This window comes from Piliocolobus tephrosceles, chromosome 4 (genome assembly GCF_002776525.5).
Source record: "Piliocolobus tephrosceles isolate RC106 chromosome 4, ASM277652v3, whole genome shotgun sequence".
NCBI classification, from domain to species: Eukaryota; Metazoa; Chordata; class Mammalia; order Primates; family Cercopithecidae; genus Piliocolobus; species Piliocolobus tephrosceles.
Window position 1 is genome coordinate 110,303,797 of NC_045437.1, and position 24,739 is coordinate 110,328,535.

Sequence of the window (24,739 nt, forward strand, 5' to 3'; positions counted from 1 at the left end):
CCTTTGACCTCAGACTCAGCAATTACCCTAAGTAGCTAACCCAGCAATAAAGCAGTGATCAATACAGCACCTGCCAGAGCGAGGACGCTCCCACACTGCCGAGAGGCTGGGAAGGAGACACACCCTGCCACAGGGCGCTGGGTAGGCAAACTGTGGTCTCTCCATTTGAGGAATACTGAAAGGGACCCTGAGGAAGAAGCTCTGAGCTGCTGAAGGAGAGAAGCCAAACAATGCACACTATGCTTCGGATGAATGGGTCTTTGCAAAAGAAAAATGTACACCTCCATGTACTCAGAGATAAGTCGTCTACATTAAATGACAGCGGACTCGTGATCTGGAACTGGGGGAGTGAGAGGTGTCAGTTTCCTCCTTTACCCTCTCTACATTTCTGGCTTTGCGTCCATCAACGAGTTTTTATTACTTTTACCAACAGAAAGAAAAGTATAAAGGAAAGGAAAGGCCAGGCAAGTGGGCAGAGAGGAGGTGGAGTGCAGTGATGGAGCTGCCGGCTAGGCGGGGGCACAGGGAGGGGAGGTGGCACGTCCACCGGCAGCTCTGGGGGAAAGCCAGCAGCCAATTACACAAAAAGGCAGTGGGCACAGCTGCCTCTCTCTCCAGCCACTCAGTCTGCGGAGGTAATAACAAGTAGAAGCATTTAGGGCACGCTTGAGTTCGACAAAGAGCAGGTCTGATTGACTCCAAGTCAGCTGTCCACATGCAGGTTGGCGGAAAGGGTGACCTGGCCACGGCTTTCAGATTTACGACAGCCACAAAGTCGCCTCTTTCCTGAAACCAGTGCCACCACTGCTGCTGTTTGGGACGAGCTCCACAACCCAAAGCAGTCAGAAGACAAACTGGCCTGTGCACCATGCTTTAGTTTGCAGTCAGACTGACATGTGCACAGTACTTTACAGTTTGCAGTATGATGTGTACCTCACCTCACAGTTCGCAGAGTCCTTTCAGAGATGTCATTGCTCCCGAGTCCCAGGTCCCTGCCCAGCGATGCCGGGAGCAAAGCCACTGCCCCAGACTGGCCATTGGTGGCAGGACCCCAGGGCCTGGCTCCTGTCCAAGGAACGGCCAAACCCATTGCCACAAGCAGGGGCCCTGGTGCCTCCAGCTTCTCTTTTCAGCCATCATTGGTGTGGTTGTGTTGTCTACCTTTTTTACTGGAGCATAACGTACATCCTGAAAAGGTTTCTATGAGCCAAGATTGTGCCATTGCACTCCAGCCTGGGTGACAAAAGCAAAGCTCCATCTAAAAAAAATTAATTAATTAATTAATTAAAAGGATAATAAGAAAATGTCATGGACAAGTTTATGCCAATCCGTTGAAAATTTAGATGACAAATTATTCAAATGATACAAACTACCAAATCTCACAAAAAATAGATAACCGGAATAACTGTATCAAAGAAATTTAAACTGGAGTTAAAAACCTTCTCATAAGGAACAAGACAAGGCCAAACGTGGTGGTTCATACCTGTAAACCCAGCATTTTGGGAAGCTGAGGCGGGCAGATAACTTGAGTCCAGTAGTTCAAGACCAGCCTAGGCAACATGGCACGACCCTGTCTCTCCAAAAAATACAAAAATTAGCCAGGCATGGTGGTGCACACCTGTGGTCCCAGCTACTTGGGAGGTTAGGTGGACAGACTGATTGAGCCTGGGAGGTCGAGGTTGCAGTGAGCTAAGATCACACCACTGCATTCCAGTCTGGGTGACAGAGCCAGGCCTTATCTCCACAAAAAGTTAAGAAAACAAAACAAAGCAAGACAAGAATGCTCGCTTTTACCACTGCTATTCAACATTGTACTAGATGTTCTAACTAGAGCAGTTAGGCAAGAAAAAGAAATAAATGGCATTCACATTAAAAAGAAGTAGTAAAATGATCTCTATTCACAGGTGGCATGATCCCACATATACAAAATCCTAAAGAATCCACAAAGAAACTATTAGAGCTAAAAAACAAATTCAGTAAAGTTGCAGAATACAAGATCAACACACAAATATTAGCTGTGTTTCTACACATAATCTATTAATGCTCTGAAAAATGAATTAAGAAAACAATTATATTTATAGTAGCATCCAAAAGAATAACATACCTAGGAATAAATTTAACCAAGAGGAGAAAGATCTGTAGACTGAAAACTATAAAATATTATTTAAGATAAATTAAAGAAAGTCTAAATAAATGGAAATACACTTGTGTTCATGGGTTCTAAGATTTAATATGGTAAAGATGGCAATACTAACCAAAGTGATTTACAGATTCAATGCAATCTCTAGCAAAATTCCAACATCCTTTTTTTTCCCCAAAAATCAAAATACCCATCCTGGCCAGGCGCGGTGGCTCATGTCTATGATCCCAGCACTTTGGGAGGCTGAGGCAGGCTGGATCAGTTGAGGTCAGGAGTTCAAGACCAGCCTGGCCAACACACTGAAACCTCGTCTCTACTAAATATACAAAAATTAGCTGGGTGCGGTGGCACATGCCTGTAATCCCAGCTACTCGGGAGGCTGAGGCAGAAGGTGTAGGTTGCAGTGAGCCAAGATCGTGCCACTGCACTCCAGCCTGGGTGACAGAGCAAGACTCAGTCTAAAAAAAAAAAAAAAAAAATCCATCCTAAAATACCTATGGAATTGCAAGGGTCACTAAATAGCCAAAACAATCTTGAAAAAGAACAAAGTTGGAGGACTCACACTTCCCAATTTCAAAACTCACTACAAAGCTACAGTAATCAAAACAATGTGGTACTGGCCAGTTGATTTTTGAAAAGGGAGCCAACATCTTTGGACCCCTACCCTACCTCTTACCATATATAATTATTAATTCAAAATGGATCAGAGACCTATATATATGAGCTAAAACTATAAAACTCTCAGGAGAAAACCTGGGGGGAAACATGGATTTGGCAATGGATTATCAGATACAACCCCAAAAGTGTAAGAAACAAAAGAAAAAACAGATAAACTAGACTTCATCAAAATCGAAAACCTGTGTGCATCAAAGGACATTATAAAGACAGTGAAAAGACAAACTACAAAATGGAAGAAAAATTTAACCCAAGGGGCCGGGCACAGTGGCTCACACCTGTAAGCCCAGCACTTTGAGAGGCCGAGGTGGGCAGATCACAAGGTCAGGAGATCAAGACCATCCTGGCTAACACAGTGAAACCCCATCTCTACTAAAAATACCACAAAAAAAAAAAAAAAAAAAAAAGCCAGGTGTGGTGCTGGGCACCTATAGTCCCAGCTACTTGGGAGGCTGAGGCAGGAGAATGGTGTGAACCTGGGAGGTGGAGGTTGCAGTGAGCCAAGATCACGCCACTGCACTCCACCCTGAGTGACACGGCAAGACTCTGTCTCCAAAAAAAAAAAAAAAAACCGAAAAATTTAATCAGAAGAAGAAAGACTTGCACACTGGAAACTATAAAATATTAAGAGAAATTAAAGAAAATGTAAATAAATGGAAAGATATTCACAAATTTACATATCTGTGAGTGAGAGTCTAGTATTCTGAACATATAAATAACTCGTATAACTTAACAAAGAAAATACAAATACCCCAATTTTTTAAGAAGCAGGCAAAAGACTTGAATATACAGTTTTCCAAAAGAGACACACAAATGGCCAAGAAGAATATAAAAAGATATTCCACATTATTAGTCATTAGGAAAATGCAAATCACAAGACAATGAAATACCACTTTACACCCACTAGGATGGCCATAATCAACAAAACAGAAAGTAGTGAGTGTTGGCAAGGATGTGGAGAAACTGGAAACCTTGTGTGTTGCTGGTGGGAATGTGAAAGGACAGTTTGATGGTTCCTCAAAAAGTCAACTATGGCATTACCAAATGACCCAGCAATTCCACTCCCAGTTACATGCCCCACATAACTGAAAACAGATCCTCAAACAAATATTTGCACATGAGTGTTCATAGCAGGACTATCTTCAATAGCCAAAAGGGGGAAACAACTCACATGTTCATCAACAGATGCTTGGATAAATAGCTGTGATACAGACATACAATGGAATATATTCAGCCATAAAAAGGAATCAAGTACAGATGCATGTCACCGCATAAATGAACCTCAGAAACATTATGTTATGTGAAAGCCGCTTGACACAAAAGGCCACATGCCACAGGATTCCATTTATATGAAATATCCAGAATAGGTACATCCCATAGAGAAAGAACACAGGCTGCTAGTTGTCATGGCAGGAGAGGGTAGTAGTGAGTAACTGCTTAATGAGTATGAAATGTTCTTTGGGGGTGATAAAAATGTTTTAGAACTAGACAGAAGTGGCAGTTACAGAACCTCTACAATTTATCATATTAATAGACTAAAGGAAAAACCACATAATCATCTCATAGACGCGAGAAAGCATTGACGTAATCCAAAATCCATTCCCAATACAAACTCTTAGCCAACTAATAATAGAAGTTCCCCCACTGGATAAAAGGCATCTGTGAGAAACCTGCAGCTTACATCATACTTAACAGCGAAAACTGGAATACTTTCTCCTAAGATCAGGAAAAGGCAAGATGATCCACTTCCTTTCTTTCTTTTATAATTTCAACGTTTATCTTAGATTCAGAGGGTACATGTGCAGGTTTGTTACATGGGTATACGGCATGATGCTGAGGCTTGGGGTACAAATGATCCTGTCCCCCAGGTACTGAGCATAGTACCCAACAGTTAGATTTTCAACCCTTGTCTTCCTCCTTCCCTCCCCCCAGTAGTCCCCAGTGTCTACTGTTGCCACCTTTATGTCCACGAATACCCAGCGATCCACTTTCTTTTTTTTTTTTTTCTTTTTTTTTTTTTGAGACGGAGTCTCGCTCTGTCGCCCAGGCTGGAGTGCAGTGGCGCGATCTCGGCTCACTGCAAGCTCCGCCTCCCGGGTTTACGCCATTCTCCTGCCTCAGCCTCCCGAGTAGCTGGGACTGCAGGCGCCCGCCACCACGCCCGGCTAGTATTTTTTTTTTTTTGTATTTTTTTTTTTTTTTTTTAGTAGAGACGGGGTTTCACCGTGTTAGCCAGGATGGTCTCGATCTCCTGACCTCGTGATCTGCCCGTCTCGGCCTCCCCAAGTGCTGGGATTACAGGCTTGAGCCACCGTGCCCGGCCCGATCCACTTTCAATACTTCTCTTCAACATCGTATGGGAGGTTCAGTCTAGTATAATAAGACAAAAAAAAAAAAAAAAAAAAAAAAAAGAGCATCCAGATTGAAAAGGAAGGAATAAAACCGTTTTTATCTGCAAGTGGTGTGATAATCTATGTAGGAAATTCTACAGAATCTGTACAAAGAGCACTGTAATGAATAAGTGATTCCAGCAAGATTCCAAGATATGAGATCAATATGTAAGCATCAATTATATTTCTACCTATCAGCAACAAAATGTTGGAAATGGCAATTTAAAAATACTGTTTACACCACATACAAAATGAAATACTCAAGGCTAAATCTGAGCAAAGATGTACAAGAGCTGTAGATGGAAAACTGCACAATACTGCTGAGAGAAATTAAAATCGTAGATAAGTGTCCGTGTGTTAGAAAACTCAGTATTACTAAGATGTCCATTTTCCCAGGTCGATCTATAGACTTTAGAAATTGATAAGATGATTCTAAAATTTATTTCAAAATGCCAAGAACTGGAAGAGCCAAAAGTATTTTGAAAAAGTAGAACAAAGTTGAAGTGCTTATGCCAACTGTCTTCAAGACTTATTTAAAGCTACAAAATCAAGAGAATGGGGTAATGGCATCAAGATGGGCAAAGATCAACTGAATACAGAGTCTAGAAACAGAGTCACAAATATATATGGTCAAGGGAAATTTTTTTTTTTTTTTTTTTTTTGAGACGGAGTCTCGCTCTGTCGCCCAGGCTGGAGTGCAGTGGCGCGATCTCGGCTCACTGCAAGCTCCGCCTCCCGGGTTCATGCCATTCTCCTGCCTCAGCTTCCTGAGCAGCTGGGACTATAGGCGTCCGCCACCACGCCTGGCTATTTCGTTTTGTATTTTTAGTAGAGATGAGGTTTCACCATATTAGCCAGGATGGTCTCGATCTCCTGACCTCATGATCTGCCTGCCTTGGCCTCCCAAAGTGCTGGGATTACAGGTGTGAGCCACTGCGCCTGGCCAGTCAAGGGAATTTTAAAGAAGATGCAAATGCAATTCAGTGGAGAAAGATGGTTATTTCAGCCTGGCCTGGTGGCTCACATCTGGTGGCTCTCGCCTGTAATCCCAGCACTCTGGGAGGCTGAGGTGGGTGGATCATCTGAAGTCAGGAGTTCGAGACCAGCCTGGCCAAAATGGTGAAACCCCATCTCTACTAAAAATACAAAAAATTAGCCGGGCATGGTGGCAGGCACCTGTAATCCCAGCTACTTGGGAAGCTGAGGCAGGAGAATCTCTTGAACCCGGGAGGCAGAGGTTGCAATGAGCCGAGATTGCACCACTGCACTTCAGCCTGGGCAACAAGAGCAAAACTCCATCTCAAAAATAAATAAATAAATAAATAAATAAATAAATAAATAAAATAAATAGTTATTTCAAGGAAATGGTGCTGGAACAGTTACTTCATGCAAAAAAGAAACCTGATATTGATCCATTCTTCCCACCAAAGGCAAAAATCAATTAAAAACTGATCACAGGGCCAGGCGCAGTGGCTTCTGTCCGTAATTCCAACACTTTGGGAGGCCGAGGTATCAATAGGAGGACCGTTTGAGGCCAGGAGTTGGAGACCAGCCTGGGCAACACAGTAAGACTCCATCTCTACAAAAATAATAATAATAATTAGCCAGGCATGGTGGTACATTGTGGTCCCAACTACTTGGGGGGCTGTAGTAGGAAAATTGCTCGAGCAAGGCTGCAGTGAGCTGTGAAAGCACCATTGCCCTCCAGCCTAGGTGACACAGCGAGACCCTGTCTCAAAAATAATAATAATAATAATAATAATTTAAAAAATCACAGAAACAACAGTAAAACCTACAACTATCAAGTTTCTAGAAGAAAATGTAGGAGAAAATCTATAAGTTGGAGTTAGGTAAAAACTCCTGAAACACCAAAACATGATTTTAAAAATCGATGAAGTGGACTGAATTGAAATGAAGAACTTGTGATCTTCAAAGGACACCCCTGAGAATAAAATGGCAGCCAGGTATTGGGTGGAAAATCTATAGATTACCTATTTGATGAAAAGAACTCTCAGAAAACAATAAGAAAATGAACCTGATTAAAAATGTGCAAAATATCTGAACTGACAGTTCATCAAAGATTTACAGATGGCAAAAAGGCATAAGAAATGATGCCTCGTATCATTAGTCATCCGGGAAATGAAAACTGAAATCACAATGAGATACTCCTGTATGCCTGTTAGAATGGCTAAAATTTAAAGACTGACAATACCAGATGCAGCATGGATGGAAAGCAACTGGAATTGCCATATATTGCTAGAGAAAACGTATTGGTTCAACCACATTGGAATAGAATTTGGCAGTTTCTTAAAACATTAAATGTGAACCTACCATTTAATCTGGCCATTCCACTCGTCGGTATTTATCCAAGAAAAGTGAGACACATGTCCACACAAAGACTTGCTTATAAATGTTCACAGTGGCTTTATTATTATTATTATTATTATTATTATTATTATTATTATTATTATTATTGAGACAGAGTCTCGCTCTGTCGCCCAGGCTGGAGTGCAGTGGCGTGATCTTGGCTCACTGCAAGCTCCGCCTCCCGGGTTCACGCCATTCTCCTGACTCAGCCTCCTGAGTAGCCAGGACTACAGGCACCCGCCACCATGCCTGGCTAATTTTTTGTATTTTGAGTAGAGACGGGGTTTCACTGTGTTAGCCAGGATGGTCTCTATGTCCTGACCTCGTGATCCGCCTGCCTCAGCCTCCCAAAGTGCTGGGATTACAGGCGTGAGCCCCCCTGCCTGGCCATAGTGGCTTTATTTATAAGAGTCTCAAAGAATGAGCCACCTGAACATCCATCAGCAGATGCAATGGATCTGTGGATTAGTTTCTTATTGCCGTGTAACAAGTTAGCACAATGTAATGATATAAAGCAACATAAATGTAACATTTCCTAGTTCTTAAGGGTCAGGATTCTGGAATGTGCTTGTTGGGCCTCTGCTCAGGGACTCACAGGCTGGATCATGGTGTCAGTCAGGACTGCTCTCTCATCCCAGCCTGGGCATCCTCTTCCATGCTCACTGGCTGTTGGCAGCATGCGTTTTCTTGTGGCCGTGAGTCTCAGGACCTCAGCTGTGAGTGGTCACCCACTTTCTCCCCAACACAGCAGTTCACTTCCTCAAGGCCAAAAGCAGTCTCTCGCTAGCTTCATGTCTGTATGTCTGTCTGACATCCGGAAGGACCCTGCGCTTTGAAAGGTTTGCCCGATTTAGTCAGGTCCACCCAGGACATCTCCCTTTTGGTTAACTAAAAGTCAACTGACTAGTGACCTTAGTCACATGGGAAAAAATCCTTTCTACCATATAAGATGCCTAATAACCTAACATCCCCTTGCACCCAGAGGTTCCTGCCCCACCCAAGGGAAGAGCATACATACCACAGGGCGGGAATCCTGGGGCCACCTTGGAACCCACACAGTGGAAACACAGCTCAGCAATGGACAGAAGCTGCTGACAGCCACAACACGGATACATTCTAAACGAATCACGCCGGGTGAAAGCAGAGGGATGGATGAGCTCAGCATCCTCACTGGGGTGAGGCTCTCACGAGTGTTCACATAGGCTGACACATGTTGTGTTTACTGTACACCAATTACACAGCCGCTCGAAAAAAGAGGCCTATAAAACCTGGTGTTTGATATAGTTATTGGAAAACGTTTAAATGTGTTTTTCAACTGTAATTTTCATGAAATCTATATATATAGATCAATCATTTCTCATGAAAAGAACACTGGAACTGACGAGCTATAAGCACAAACTACACGCCAATTTCAAAGACGGCATGAAAAGAAAATGTAAAATAAATCATTAGTAACTTATAGTGACTACATGTAGAAATGACAATAGGTTGGATATACTGGGTTAAATAAAATATCTTCTTAATGTTAATTTCACCTTTTTAACGTGGCTACTAGAAAATTTCAAATTAAGTTGGGGCCCTCATAGTATTTTGACAGGACAGAGCCTGCTACAGATCTGACTACCCTGGGAGGAAAGTCGGGGAGGGACATGCAAGGTAAGTGACATCCTAAGGATAGGAATAGCCCAGCCAGGACAGGGGGACTCAACAGGGGAGGTGTTCCCATCCCCTAACACACCAACAGAGTGAAGACCAAAAAGCAAATAAAAACCAACCAAACAAACAAAAAGAACTGTTATAGAAGAAAAGAGACTTAAGAGATATAAAAATTAAATGCAACATGCGGGATGTGGATCTTTCCAGATTTGAACAAACCAACTGTAAAAAGATATTTTTGAAGTAATGGGGGCATCTGATTACAGACTGGCCATCAGATGACACTAAGAAATTATTATGAATTTTATGAGATGTGTCAACTGGCAGGAGGGTTAGGCAGACAAAGTCCGCATCAGTCCGGCAGGAATCCGCACTGTGTCTCGGATTTGCTGTAAGCACCTAATAGGGTTGGGGTGGCGATCAAGGAGGATGGGCCGGGCACTGCAGCCCTGGGAGCCGGGAGACGGGCGTGCAGTGATTCACATTCTTCCTATTCTGTATGGTGCTCTTTGTTTGTTTTCTGTATGAAAAGGTTGAAAAAAAGAGATTCTTTCTCCCTGAAAGTCCACTGGGCCTGGATGCGGTGTGATCCTGGGTGTCCTCCCTGCTTGCAGAGAGCAGGGCCCCCGGGCCTTCCTCCCTATGTGAGCCGGACGGGGAGGGCAGCTGAACATGCCGGGCTTGGCGCTCCTCTCTCTCCTCATTAAGGTGAGTGGCAACACCACAGATCGCGTTCATTATCTGAAATGTGCGTCTGTCAACGGCACTGCTCATGAAATTGGTTACAGCGCAATAACCTAATTTGTTCCTCTTTCTTATACTCGTTGTTTGCAAAATAGAAGTACATTTTCCCCGGCAAACGTTTCAAGAACAGTGACATGCAGACACTTAAGGTCCTTTTCATCATCCAAAGTACTGATACACTTTGGCTGCACCCAAGCAGAAGCATCTGCACAAATCACAGGCCATGGGGGCTATGTTCAAGTCCCGGGAGCAGCTGTCACACTCTCGCCTCACCCTTTTCAAATCCCTTCCACAATCCACCTTGCGCACGTTCATAAAAACCACCGAGTGTACCATTTTTTATTCTCAAGGGGCTTGTCAGCCTGCTGGTCAGAAGTGCTAAGCTGGAGAAAAGCCCCCTGTGGTCAGGACACTGCCACTTCCCAGGTGACTGATGGGCCCTATAGTCAGATACTCCAGTCCTGGAAAGTGAGGCTGCTTTATGGGAGTTTGTCACAGGAGATGCCATCTCCCTGCAGGGCTCTGGAACCTGCTTGACCTTCTCCAAGGATTCCAAGCCAGCCCTCTCTCCCCAGGCCACGTGTAGCGGCGGTGGCCAGGGCGGTGGAGCCTGCCGAGTGACCTGCTGCAGCTCAGAGCCGTGGCTTCTCCTGGTTCCTCCGCCTGCCTCTCTTGTGCTTCAGGTCTGCTGAAGGTTGACAGGGAAACCGGGAAATGGCTGGTGAGGAAGGCCCAGTGCCCTCCTGTACTGAGGCCATGCTTCCCCTCTGCCTGCAGTATGGCGACCAGGGTGGGGCCCAGTGCCTGCTGCAGAGAACAGCCTGGAATTGCAGGGCCTCTCAAGCTAGGGGCCTTGACCTTGGGTCCTCCCTCCTCTCCTTCTCCAAACACACCTTCTCCAAACACACACGTGGCCTGACTCCTGTTTGACCTTAGAGAGCAGCTGGGATATCGCGCCCTCCTGCCAGCGTCCCTGGAGCTGACTCCCACTGCAGTCCTCACACAGACTTGGCTCAGGGACACCTTGAGGGACCCTGCAGGGAGGTGCCCTGAGGCCCAGGGGCCTAACTTAGTGGTCTCCAAACTGAGAAGGGGGTCTGCAGAGACCAACAGGAGGTGTATGAGAAGCAGACATGGGAACTCCTTATAACATGACTGTGAAAATGACTGTGCCATGTAACATTTGCTACATGAAAAGCTTACCTGTAGCGTACACATGTGTCAAAAAGTACAACAGACACCTGCAGGCCTGCCACCTGGTGAGGCAGTGCCATGTCAGCAATCACCCATGTATCCTCCCTGCCCACAGATCCTCCCCTTCCAGGTCCCCACTATCTGGAATATTATTAAAAACACTTATTTATTTATTATTAAGGTAGGATTGACAAATAAAAATAGTATTTATGGTGTACAATGTGATGTTTTGATGTACGCAGACATTGTGCAATGGCTAAGTCAAGCTAATTGACCTATCACTTTGCATACTTACCATTTTTTTGTCATGTAGAACTTTTAAAAATTCATTTAAAAACATTTCTTTCTTAACTATTCAATAGAACTCACTAGAGATGCTTCCTGGGCCTGATATGTTCTGTTTGGGAAGCCTATTAATGATACATTCAACTTATTTAACAGAAATAGTATTGTTCAGGGCCGGGCATGGTGGCTCACACCTGTAATCCCAGCGCTTTGAGAGACCAAGGCAGGTGGATCACTTGAGGTCAGGAGTTCAAGACCAGCCTGGCCAACATGGTGAAACCCCGTCTCTACCAAAAATACAAAAAATTAGCCAGGTGTGGTGGCGGGCGACTATAATACCAACTACTCAGGAGGCTGAGGCAGGAGAATTGCTTGAACCCGGGAGGAGGAGGTTGCAGTGAGCTGAGATCGTGCTACTGCACTCCAGCCTGGGCAACAGTGAGACTTTGTCTCAAAAAAAAAAAAAATAGTATTGTTCAGGTTTTCTATTTCTTCTTATGTCACTCTTGGTAAGTTATGTCTTTTGGGGTGTTTGTACATTTTCTCTGAAGTACATCAAATGTATTCGTATGAGGTTCTTCATAAAAATCCCTTGCTATCCTCGCCACACGGGGAGAACCTGCAGTGATGGCCCTTTCTCCCTCCTGATAGTGGTCATTTGTGCTTTCTCTTTTTTGGTCTTGGTTGGTCATGCTGGCAGGAAATCAACTTTATTCATCTTTTGAAACAGGTATTTCTCTGTTTATCAATCCCCATTCTCACAAGATAAAGTTTAAGGAGAACGTCGCACACCCTGCTTGATAGGAAGCACTCAATAAAAATTCTATATTTCAAAGCAACACTTAGCTGCAGGATTTCTGAGTAACACCAGGGTAACAATATCCTAAGAGCCTGAGGGTTCCCAGGACCCGACTCCACCCCAAAATGTGGAGCTGGGTGTGCTGCCCGAGGTTGATGTTGGTGAGGCTCCTCTCAGACCTCACCACGGGGCAGGGCTGCTCTCACTGACGTGCGCCTGTGGCCAGCCTGCCTCTGAGGAGCCTCCTTGGTCGGTCCCTCTGCAACACGATCCCATTTCTGGAGAGTCCCATCTGGGGACGGCGATTCAGGGTCAGGAAGCAGGGGTGCCTCAGGCACACAGGAGCTCTCTGCCTTGCCTCCCTCAGCCAGCAGCCACACACCTGTGAATCACTCAACAATGGCTGGGACTGAGGGGAGCCTGAACCCCGGGACAGCAGAAGGAAGCAATGGCGGGATCCAGGGTGCTGCTCAGGGCAGTGGTGGCCCCTGACAGTGGACCCAGGCTGGACAGAGAAGGCCTGGGGTTAGCAGAGAGGTGCTACCGGCTGAGCCCAGCTCAGGCCTGAAACCCAGGGCTGCTCAGCACGTGTCTGTTGGGTGGTCCACATGATGGACAGATGGGAGGCTGTGAGCAGAGAGAGGCCCACAAAGACAGACAGTGAGAGCAGTCCACGCTCAAAAATAGCCCAGACTGTCAACAGCACAAACCCCAGACAGCAGGCTGAGCTCAAGGCCCACACTGGCTGCATGGCCCTGGGATGTCCCCTTGTGTCCCTGAGCCTCAGTTTCCCCATCTGTAAATCTATGGCAGCTGCTGTGGGAATTACCTGAGGCCACAGGTACTCAGCCAATGGCACTGTGTGGGTGTTTAAACCGTCACAGACAGCAGTGGTCATTTTACTATGTATTATTTAGCCAGATTGGCACTTCTGAATACTGTCTAGATTTTAAAACAAACAACTAAACAATTTCCTGACCAAATGACCTGAGTAGAGATTTCCTCTGCAGGGGCATTAATTAGCTGATTCCAAGAGTCTGCACTCCACCCCACCCTTAGCGACATCCACTGCACGTAAAGCAGAAATGCACCAATTAGGATGCTGCTGTGGGACTGGAAGGCCTTGAACTGGCAACAGTGGTGCCAGTTAGCTTATTCAAAATTAATAAACCAAGGTGACCCCTCCCTTCCTTCCCTCTCTTCTTCCCTTCCCTTCCCCTCCCCTCCCCTCCCTCCTTCCTTCTTTCCCAGATGGGATCTTGTTCTGTAACCTTGAACCCCTGACCTCAAGCGATTCTCCTACCACAGCCTCCCAAAGCGCTGGGACTACAGGTATCAGTGACTTTACCTGGCTCATACTAAATTTCTTGAACGTGCATGCATTGAAATTGTGGTTTTGTAGAAGAATTTCCATGTTCTTTTTTTTTTTTTTTTTGAGACGGAGTCTTGCTCTGTCGCCCAGGCTGGAGTGCAGTGGCGCGATCTCCACTCACTGCAAGCTCCCTCTCCCGGATTCACGCCATTCTCCTGCCTCAGACTCCCAAGTAGCTGGGACTACAGGCGCCTGCCACCATGCCTGGCTAATTTTTGTATTTTTAGTAGAGACGGGGTTTCACCGTGTTAACCAGAATGGTCTCGATCTCCTGACCTTGTGATCCACCCGTCTCAGCCTCCCAAAGTGCTGGGATTACAGGCGTGAGCCACCGTGCCTGGCCAGAATTTCCGTGTTCTAAGGTGATGCTGATGTCTTGATTCCTGTTGCTTACTCTTAAATGGCTTAGTAAAAATAATGAGCAAATGTTCCAAAGTGTTAAAAATTGGGCCGGGCGCGGTGGCTCATGTCTGTAATCTCAGCACTTTGGGAAGTCAAGGCAGGCAGATCACAAGGTAAGGAGCTCAAGACCAGCCCGGCCAACATGGTGAAACCCTGTCTCTACTAAAAATACAAAAATTATCTGGGCGTGGTCACACGTGCCTATAATCCCAGCTACTTGGATAGGCTGAGGCTGGAGAATTGCTTGAACTGGGTCCTGGGAGACAGTGGTTGCAGTGAGCCGAGATTGCGCCACTGCACTCCAGCCTGAGCTACAGAGCAAGATTCCATCCAAAAAAAAATTGATGGATTTATTTAATAGATGAATAGTACACCATTCTTTATGGAGCTTTCCAAGTAGAAAGGCTGTAGACATCTCTAGGTCCCAGAGATCATGGCAGCCCCTCAGTCCAATCCTCTCCTTGCTAAAAGCCAACATGGACTAAGCAGGAGAGTGAATAACACCACCCATGCCCAGGCCCACGCCTCCACCACCCATGCCCATGCCTCCAGCATGAGAGGGGAGCGAATAACACCACCCACCCATGCCCATGCCTCTAGTATGAGTAGGAGATAGGGTGCGCCCTCCTCTAACTGGTGTGGGCAAGGAAAGAACACCCCAACCTTCAGAACTGGCTCCAGGGCCCACACTGGCATTGATGGGGTGTGGGCTCAGGGAGAAGCACTGTGGGAATGAGGAGAGGGGAGCTGGGGCCAAGAACTAAGGAAAAAAGAAAGTCCTTTAGCCAAGTGTGGTGGCAGGTGCTTGTGGTCTCAGCTACAGAGGCTGAGGTGGGAGGATCGCTTGAGCCCAGGAGTTGGAGGCAGCAGTGAGCTGTGATCGCAACAGTGCACTACAGCTTGGTGACAGAGCGAGACCCTGTCTCTAAATAAAAACAAGAAGAAGAAAGTCCCACCCGACATGGGGAAACAGAGCACGCCTAGGGGTGGGTGTTGGAGCACTGGCGGCTGGGGAACTGAAAGGAGACAGCAGTGGAGCCCGGAGGTGGCTGTCTCAGGAAGGCCCTGCTTCTAGGGACCAGACATGTGGCCTGGAAGTAGAGGCAGCCTTCGGAGGCTTGCTAGTAACAGACAGGAAGTAGCAAGCCTGGATGTTCAAGGACCTATGGAAGCGAAGGTGAATTGTAAACTCAGAAAACACAAGTTCACTCCCGCCTCCCAAAGGACAAGGAAAATGGTGCACTTCACTCCGCCAACAGGAGAGGGGACTCTTACACTAAGAAACCTACTATGGTTCCCAAGCCCCCAGCTCCTGCCTACAGCCCTCTGTTATTACCAGTCCAGGCAAATTAAGACATTTCTAAGTTAACAGATAATATCCATACAAAGCCAGTATACAGCGCCGACACTAATCCTTCCCACAAACACACGACACCTCAACTTGAATTACCGAATGCTACGGTCTGGAAGTTTACATCCCCCAGAATTTATACATTGAAACGCAGTCCCCGGTGTGATGGCATTTGGGGGGGGCCTTTGGGAGGTGATTAGGTCTCGAGGGCAGAGCCCTCGAGATTAGTGCCCTTAGGGAAGAGGCTCCTGAGAGCTCCCTGGCGCCTTCCTCTGTGTGAGGGCGTGAGGAGAAGAGCCATCTGCGAACCAGGATGCGGCCCTCACCACGCACCTTGATCTCGTACCTCCAGCCTCCAGAACTGTGAGAAATCGTTCTGATATTTTGTTAGCGCAGCCTGAACAGATGAAAACACACTAAAAATTCAGACACATGAAGAAAATCCCTAAATTATACATTTAAAAAACTCAACAGAAATGAACCCAAAAAAAGGTAAATGTGAAATTAGAGTTGCCTGAACTCACGAAAGAAAATGAGGAAAAGACCATCATCTCAGAAATGAAGACTGAATTAGAAAATCTCTTACAGAGAACGGATTTGACTAAAAGCTTAATAGTGTTCATTAAGGAAATGAATGAAAACAACCATAAAACAAAAATAAAAGTCATCGAGAAAGCTATCTAGAAGATAGATGGAAAAAAGATCTAATACAAACATATTATTGGTATCCCTGAAGATAAAAGGTAAAATAATGGTACATAATTAACATTTAACACTATAATCTAAGAAAATGTTTTAGAAATAAAAGAAGACTTAAATCTGCATATCAAAGAGTCCGCCACATACCTGAAATCAGTTCCAAGACAATGCCTAGTAAAATGATTAGACTTTAAAAATAAAGAAAAAAAATTCTTTGGAGCTCCAGAAAACAATCAAGTCACTTACAAAGGAAAGAAAAGCATGTTTATATCAGACATCTTGTTGACAATGTACAAGCAATGCAACCCATGACAACATTTGTAAAAATTTAAGGAAGGACAGAAAGTAAGAGGCAAGGATTTTATAACCAGCCAATCTCTCCTTCAAGTAGCAAGAGTATAGAAAGCAAGCAGGAAATACAGTACTCACGAGTCTTTCTTAAGGAACCATCAGAAGCTAAGCTTCGTCCAGTCAAAGGGTGACTGGGAAAACTTTGGCAAAAATAAATATTAGTAATCAGAATCCAACACCATTGTGGCAGGCAGTCTCTATGGCGCTCACCCACATGAGAATCTCTACCTCTTGGTGTTCACACATTTGGGACTGAGTGGGGCTTTTGACTTTCCTCCAATCAATAGCCTATGGCAAAGATGACAGGATATCACTACTGGGATTACGTTACATTGTTCTATCGTGTATGTGACATCATATTATGTGATGTTTTGTTACATCTAGTCTCTAGAGACTCTTTCCTGGCTTGACAGAGTAAGCAGTCATGCTGGGAAGCCCACATGACAAAGAACTGTGGGTGGTCCCTAGGAACTGGGGGTGACCTTTAGAAGTTGAGGTTGGCCTCCAGCCAACATCTAGTCAAAAATTTAAGCTCTAAATATAACTACAAAGAACTAAATACTGCCAACAACCACATGAGTGGATGAGCAAATCCTTCCCTAGCTGAGTCTCTACATGAGAACCTAGTCCTGGCCACCACCAGCAGTACTCAGCTAAGCCATGCCCAGACTCCTGATCCACAGAAATGATGAGCTAATAAGCATGTGTTGCTTTAAGCCACTAGGTCAATGATAAGTTATTACACAGCAACAGATAACTAATACAATGATATCAAAACATACTACAGGCTGGGCGCAGTGGCTCACACCTGTAATCCCAGCACTTTGGGAAGCCAAGGCGGGAGGATCACTTAAGGCCAGGAGTTCGTGACCAGCCTGGCCAACATGGTGAAACCCCGACTCTACCAAAAATATAACTTAACCGGGCATGGTGGTGCATGCCTGTAATCCCAGCCACTTGGGAGGCTGAGGTAGGAGAATCGCTTGAACCTGGGAGGCAGAGGTTGGAGTGAGCGAGATCATGCCACTACACTCCAGCCTGGGCGACAGAGTGAGACTCTGTCTCAAAAAACAAACAAACAAACAAACAAACAAACAACAACAAAAAGTGAAATTTGGGGAAAGGCAAAAGTTCTATGCAGCTTTTTGACTGTGTGGGGGTCAGCATCCCTAACCTTCTCATTGTCCGAGGGCCAACTGTAATTGCTAAACTGTATTCCATTGTATGGACATATATCTTGTTTATTTATTCACCAGTTGATGAACAACTGCGTTGTCTCTACTTTTCTGGCCATTATAAGCAATGCTGTTATGAGCATTTGTGTACAAGTCTTTGCGGGGACATCTCATTGTTTTCATTTCTCTTAGATTCCTGGGAGTAGGACCATTGGTTCATATGGTATTTTTATGTTTAAATTTTAAAGAAACTGCCAAACTATTTTCTACATCCTGTCCAAGTGGGACTTACTTCAGAAATGCAAAGATGGCCTAGTGTTAATATTCATACGTTTTGTGTCTTACTGTTTATCTCACCCTAGTCCCAGACCTGATGTCGGGAAATCCATCACTGACTCATTATATTAATAGCGCTAAGGCGAAACATCAGATCATTGTCTCCATACATGGCTCCAACAAAGGTCAACACCAATCCTGATTTTAAAACCACCAACAAAATATGAGCCAGTGGATATTCCCTTATCTATCTATCTATCTATCTATCTATCTATCTATCTATCTATCTAATCCATCTATCTATCTCTTCCCATCCTGAAGTCAGCATCTTTCTTAATAGGGGAAGTATTAGAGGACTTTTTACTAAAGTCAGGAACAAGGTAAGCAGGCCTACTACATCCAATATTTAATACTGAATTGGAGTTATTCAGCCAATTTAATAAGATAAAAGAAAGCATAAAAATCAATAGAGAAGCAGTAAAGCTATTTGAATTTGTAGATGACAGAATGACTAAGAGAATCAAAGATAAAACTAACAACAGGCTGGACATGGCGGCTCATGCCTGTAATCCCAGCACTTTGGGAGGCTGCGGCGGTGGATCATCTGAGGTCAGGAGTTCAAGACCAGCCTGGACAAGATGGCAAAACCCCGTCTCTACTAAAAATACAAAAATTAGCTGGACGTGGTGGCAGGTGCCTGTAATCTTAGCTACTTGGGAAGCTGAGGCATGAGAATCACTTGAACGTGGGAGGTAGAGGTTGTGGTGAGCGGAGATCACACTACTGCACTCCAGCCTGGGTGACAGAGCAAGACTCTGTCTCAAAAAAAATAATAATAATAAAATAAATAAATAAATACATAAATACATAAAAGACTAACAATAAAACTAACAATAAAAATTCAGGTAAGACAGAAAGATATAAAATAACATACACAAAACAGTAGTCAATTCAAAGATATAATTGAAAAAACCATTTATAGTAGCAACACACAAGGTAAAAATACTCATGAATAAACTTCCTAAGAAATATGAAAAACATATATGAGGAAAACTTCAAAACACTCCTAGAAGGAGTCTTGAACAAAAAGAAAGATATCTCTCGGTTTTGGATAAGGTAACTCAACTTCATGAAGATGCCAATTATCCTAAAGTTAATATATAAGCCTAATATAAACTTAATATGATCTCCTTCCTGACCCAAATACCAGCAACACGCTGCAATAGCCAGGAAATCCTTGCAGCAAAAAGCAGCGGAAGGAATTTGCCCACCAGAGAGTAAAACACAACAAGGAGAGTTGAGCCCAATCTCTCTCCTCTATTGCAATGGTCTTGAATAAAATCTTCTTTGCCATTATTTATTATTATTATTATTATTATTATTAATTATTATTATTATTATTATTTCGAGACAGAGTCTTGCTCTGTTGCCCAGGCTGGAGTGCAGGGTTACGATCTCAGCTCAGTTTACCAACCTCTGCCTCCCAGGTTCAAGCAATTCTCGTGCCTTAGCCTCCCAAGTAGCTGGGATTACAGGCATGTGCCACCACACCTGGCTAATTTTTTATATTTTTTGGTAGAGACAGGGTTTTACCATGTTGGCCAGGCTGGTTTCAAACTCCTGACCTCAAGTGATCCACCCACCTCAGCCTTGCAAAGTGCTGGGATTACAGGCGTGAGCCACTGCTCCAGGCCCTCTTTGCCTTTAAATATATATATATATATTTTCTCTCTCTTTCACCAGTATGTGAACAGATGGAATAGACAGACCTGTGAGACAAACTAGAAAGCCCAGAAACAGGCCCAGGGCTTGGATGTTTAGTGTATGATGAAGGTGCATTTCAGATCACTGGAGGAAAGATGACCTTTTAAATAAATGGCATCAGGATAGAGTGCTAGACATTTAGAAAAAGATTAAATTGGATCCACAGACTAAGTACAAAACTAAACAAATATTAGAAAACACAGATGATTGCTTTATAATTGGGCTTTTCATAGTTAGAAAAGTCTAACTATGATTCCAAATCTATGTGAAAAGATGTCCAATTTCTTTTATAATAATAGAAATATAAATTTAAAATACACTGAAATACTATTTCTCAGCTCTCAAACCAGCAAGGCTGTGGGGAAACAGAAGACGCTGTGATACACTGGTGGTGGGAATGAATGCAAAATAGTGCTACCTCTTGACAGGGAATGTGGAACTAGCTAACAAAATAAATCCATATTCACTCCTACTTCTAGAAATGTGTTCTAAATAGACACCTTTGCAAATATTAACAATATAGGTGCAAGGTTATCCATTACTCCATTATTTTAAATGTAAAAAAGGCTCAGAAAAAAACAAAATGTTCATCCACAGGACATAATTTGAATAAACAATAATAGTACAGCTACAGAACGGAATGCTACGTGAGTGTAAAAAACAATGAGGCAGGTCTCCACGAACTGGTAAGAAGTTATTTTCAGGACATAGTTCTAATTGAAGAAAAACAAGGAGCTGAATGGCTAACTTTTGTGATAATGCTTACATGACTTGTTTCGCAGAAAGACACACAGGAAGGATAAACCAGAAAATATTTTAAATGGCTACCAATGGTGTGGGAACAAGGAGGAAGACACAGGGGTGGATTGAGACCTCTAAGGATAGTTTTTTAATAGCTTTGACCTTTAAACCACGTGGTTTACATACTCAAAAAAATAAAATTACATGCTAAAGTCTAAAGGAAAAAAACCTCCACATTGAATGCAAGTAGAAACACACGAAGCTATCAGTGTGTCCGATTGATAACATAATCACACAGCACTCTGCCTGCACACCCGTGGAAAGCCCGATGCTGACCTAGTAGGTTTTGGTTGGCTTTGGTGTGGATGCAGTAATTCTGAAACTATTTCGGGGTGCATTGTAGGGCTAAGTAAATGACTAAACATATTAATGTTTGGGGGAACAAGGTTCTCACTGCTGGAGAAAGGGAATGGAAATATTAATTTTTAGTAAAAAAGAAAGGTGTCTTGGCTTGATCCACTGACAAGGCCTAGAGGCAGCGAGTGCACGCCCCACACTAAGCCCGGGTCCCATGCGAGGAGCCAAGGCCCCTTGAAGAAATGGCTCTGGGTCTAGGTCCAGGTACAAGTGAGAGCCGGAACCACCCCAGAGACTGGCGTGGAATGGAAGGAGGGTGCAGACCCCGGCCTGAAAAGGGCCAGGTCCCGGGCAGGGCCCCACATCTGGCGGCCTGCGGGCTCCTCCTCGACGGTCCGGCCCGGGCTCCGCAGCCTGTGGGTCTCTCGCCTGCCTTCCCTTTCCGGCCCCGGCAGTGCGCCCACCCGCCGCCAGGGGCAGCCTTTCAACGTCCAACCTCAAACCCCCGGGGCTGCCCAGGACTTCCAGACCCCGCACGGACTCGGCTCCAGCTCCGCCCCCTCCTGCCCTCAGGGATCTCACCCACGCTGTTCCCCCAGGCTCCCCGTCCATCACAGCATAGGCAGGGCTCCCGGCTCGCTCGGGACAGCCTCCCTGACCAGACGAAGGCTCCGCCGCGCCCTGGTCTCCCTCTGCCCCAGTCACCCCACTGCATGTTCTTCCCAGCACGCATTCTTGGCCATGTCCTTGCTTTTCCCTTGGATTCCTTGTTTGCTGTCCCCTCCCACACCAGCTAGTGAGCATTTACGGGGGCAGGCAGCAGGCGGCACACACTACGCGCTCAGTGAACGGCACACACTACGCGCTCAATGAATGCGCTGGGCCAGTGAGTGGACAACCCCAGTCCCCCTCCACCAGTCGCCGGGCACAGTGGTTGCACTACGGCTACTGGAGCCAATCCTACCAGAGGTGGGACCCCAGCGTTGCCACTCCATGGTCCCGCCCCTCTCTAAGCCTCAGCTACTCCACCTACCTGGCAGGCAGAGCTTCCCAGGACTCTTCTCAGGCTCCCGGGGCTCGGTAGAACTTCTGTCTCCCCCACAGCTCCAGGAGGCAGGAGGTAGGGGCCGGGATGAGCTCCTCCATCACCCCAACTTCCCAGCTCTGTCTTTCCCACAGTCTCCCACGCCCACGCAGAGCATGGGACGGCGTCGGCAGCACCCTTCCCCAAGCCCCTCCAAGCATCGCCTTCCCAATCTAAATACAAAGAGTGGACCAGGTGGTCCCTTGATGCCGTCCGCTGTCAATGCGTGAGAGACACACCCAGGACTCCCAGCAGACCCCACTGTTCTCGCAGGCCCTCTGATAGTAGTAGCACTGGTCCTTTCCTCAAATCCGATCCCATCCTCAAGGGCGACAGCACCCTCTTCCCCCAGGCGCAAGGTCCTTTCCCTTCTGTACCTGCACTGGCAGGTCTGCTTTGCCGTCCCCATTTCATAGAGAGGGAAACTGAGGTCCGGTGCGGGCGGAGGCTTTGGTCCAGGCTGGCTTTTCCTGCCACGCGAGTGGGTGAAAGAAGCTTGCTCTTCGCACCCAGCAGGGGCTGGGGGCGCGCGGCAGAGCCGGGTCTCCCGCCAGGTGGCCGCGGGTGTGCCCTTAGGGTCCCTTCCCCGCCACCCCTGCGCCTCCAGTCCCAGCAGCCGCGCGGACCCCGCCCCTGCTGACCCCGGCGCACGCTCCCGAGCCGCGCGCAGCCTCCCGCCACCTGCCGACCCCGCCACGCGGACCGCACACTCACGTGCGCCGCGGCCCCCGGCCCCGCCGGCCGGCCACGCGCACTGTCACCACGCGCGGACCTGTGCTCCGGGTCAGGCCCGGGCGTGTCCGCCAACGGCCCGGACACCGGCCGTCCCCGCCGGGCTCGCTGCCCCGCACCCACGCCGCGACCTCGCCAGCGCCCCGCGCCCGCCGGCAGCCCTCCCCAGCCCCCGTGAGCCCGCGCCCTGGCCCGCTCTGCCAGGTGTCCCCGGCCGCGCACCACTCACCGACTCCCGGCGCGCCCGAACTCCGGGTCCGGCCCATGGGCAGCGCCCGCTGCGAGCCTCGGCGCCGCGGACCCAGGGCGCCGCGGGCCGGCCGCCGCCGCCGCCGCCGCCGCCCGCTCCCAGCGCAGCCCGCACGAGCGCTTGGCGGCGGCCCCAGAGTAGAGCGGCGCGGCGCCCCCTCGTGGCAATCGGGGAGCGAGGAGCGGGCGGGGCGCGGGGTGGAGCTGCGGGAGCCCCACGGGCGGCGCTGCACACCGGGGCCTTCCGCGCCCAGGCCGCGGGGTCTCGGCCAAACGCCCCGCCGCGTTCAGGCCTCCGCGGCGGCTAGCCCACCGCGCCAGGACCGCCAGCTCAGACCGTCAGACGCTGCCCTCCGGAGCCCGGACCCTGGCGGAGCTGCCCCAGCCTACCCCTCACCCGGTGGGCCTCTGGCGCCCCAAAACCCAGTTCACCCTGTCTTCTCAAGACTGGGCCCGGCCCGGTTCTCTGGGCTGGCCTCCTACCATGGCCACCTAGGTTGCCTGTGTCCCCGAGTGGCACATCCCTGGATAGGCATCCATCAGGGGATGAGGAAAGGGCACCCCCTCCCCCCACCCCGCCACCTTCTCGGTGCTCTCCTGTGGCTCCCAGGGACGGTGGATGCCACTTTGAAGACACCAGGGTGCTGGGAGGATGGCGATGCGCGATTTCACTTACAGAAAGGGAGAGGGGCTCTAACAGGTCAGTGAAAGTTCCCTGGTTGGTTCCAGCATAGAGGTCAGGACACCTGTCCTCTTGTGTCCAGTTTGTCCCTTCCGCTGGGTTTGTGGTCTCGCTGACTTCAAGAATGAAGCTGTGGACCTTGGCAGAGAGTGTCACAGCTCTTAAAGGTGCTGCGGACCCAAAGAGTGAGTATCCGCAAGATTTATCATGAAGAGCAGAACAAAGCTTCTACAGCACTGAAGAAGACCTGAACAGGTACCTGCTGCTGGCTGGCCAGGGATGGGCGGACAGCTTTTATTCCCTTATTTGTCCCCGCCCATGTCCTGCTGATTGGTCCATTTTACAGAGTGCTGATTAGTGCATTTACAGTCCTCTAGCTAGCCAGAAAAGTTCTGGCAGTCCTCACCCAGCCCAGAAGTCCAGCTGGCTTCACCTCTCACTCTGCTTTAGTCAGGACCTGCCTGATGAGATGTGGCCCAAAACAATCCAACCAGCTTGAGCAAAAAGAACTTACTGGCTTGTGGATCATAAAAAGCCAAGGTTTGCTGCTTAGAGGAATAGCTAGATCCAGGTGCTTAACCTGTCTGCATAGAAACCGGCCTCCCCTATCTCCCAGTCTTTCTGTGGCAGAATGGCCTTGGGTTGACACCTCAGAGAGGGCACGTCTGCCTGATAGTTACAAGGACAGACTCTGGCTGCCACACACAGGCTCTGAGGAGCCGAGCTTAGGCCATTTCCGCAGACCTAGGGAACAAGAATAACAGGCCTGATGTTGTCTCGGTAGAGCTGGGGCAGAGTTAGCCATGTGTCAGCTTTGAGCATTGAGCAAGGTGCTGTTCCAAGCTTCCCTGAAGGCTGTTTCTGGAAGAATGGACAGGTTAAAAACCACAGAGTCCAGCCCATTTCTTGAACTGATAGAGAAACTGAGTCCTGGAGAGAGTGGGCATCTGCCTAGGGCTTACAGATGTATTAGAATCAATGTGGGATGGCTAGGCTGGGCAGTAAGGCAGCAGGGCTGGGGCCAGGGCCAGAGGCTGGTCCTAGGGAGGGGTGATGTCTGAGACCAAGGGTCAGGTGTGGGGAAAGGGAGGGGGAACAGAGGCGGGCACTTGGTCTGGGGTGAGCGGTGTGCTTCCAGCAGGTAGACAGATGCACCTCAGGGTGCAGGCACTGGGCCACTCCCTGCATCTTCTCTGATTATCACCCTGTGCCCCTAAGCCTCAGGTCCAGTCCCAGAGTGCCCCCTGGATGAAG

General features: G+C 47.2%; 1 protein-coding gene across 1 annotated transcript in view; it reads right to left on the reverse strand.

The window, feature by feature from the left end:
• Window positions 1-22,936, reverse strand: part of RASGEF1C (RasGEF domain family member 1C) — a 106,951-nt gene extending 84,015 nt beyond the window's left edge. Inside the window, exon 1 of the mRNA XM_023201970.2 lies at window positions 22,784-22,936. The gene's annotated coding sequence lies outside the window, so the exon portion shown is untranslated. The remainder of the gene's footprint in view (window positions 1-22,783) is intronic.
• Window positions 22,937-24,739: the final 1,803 nt, after the last annotated feature.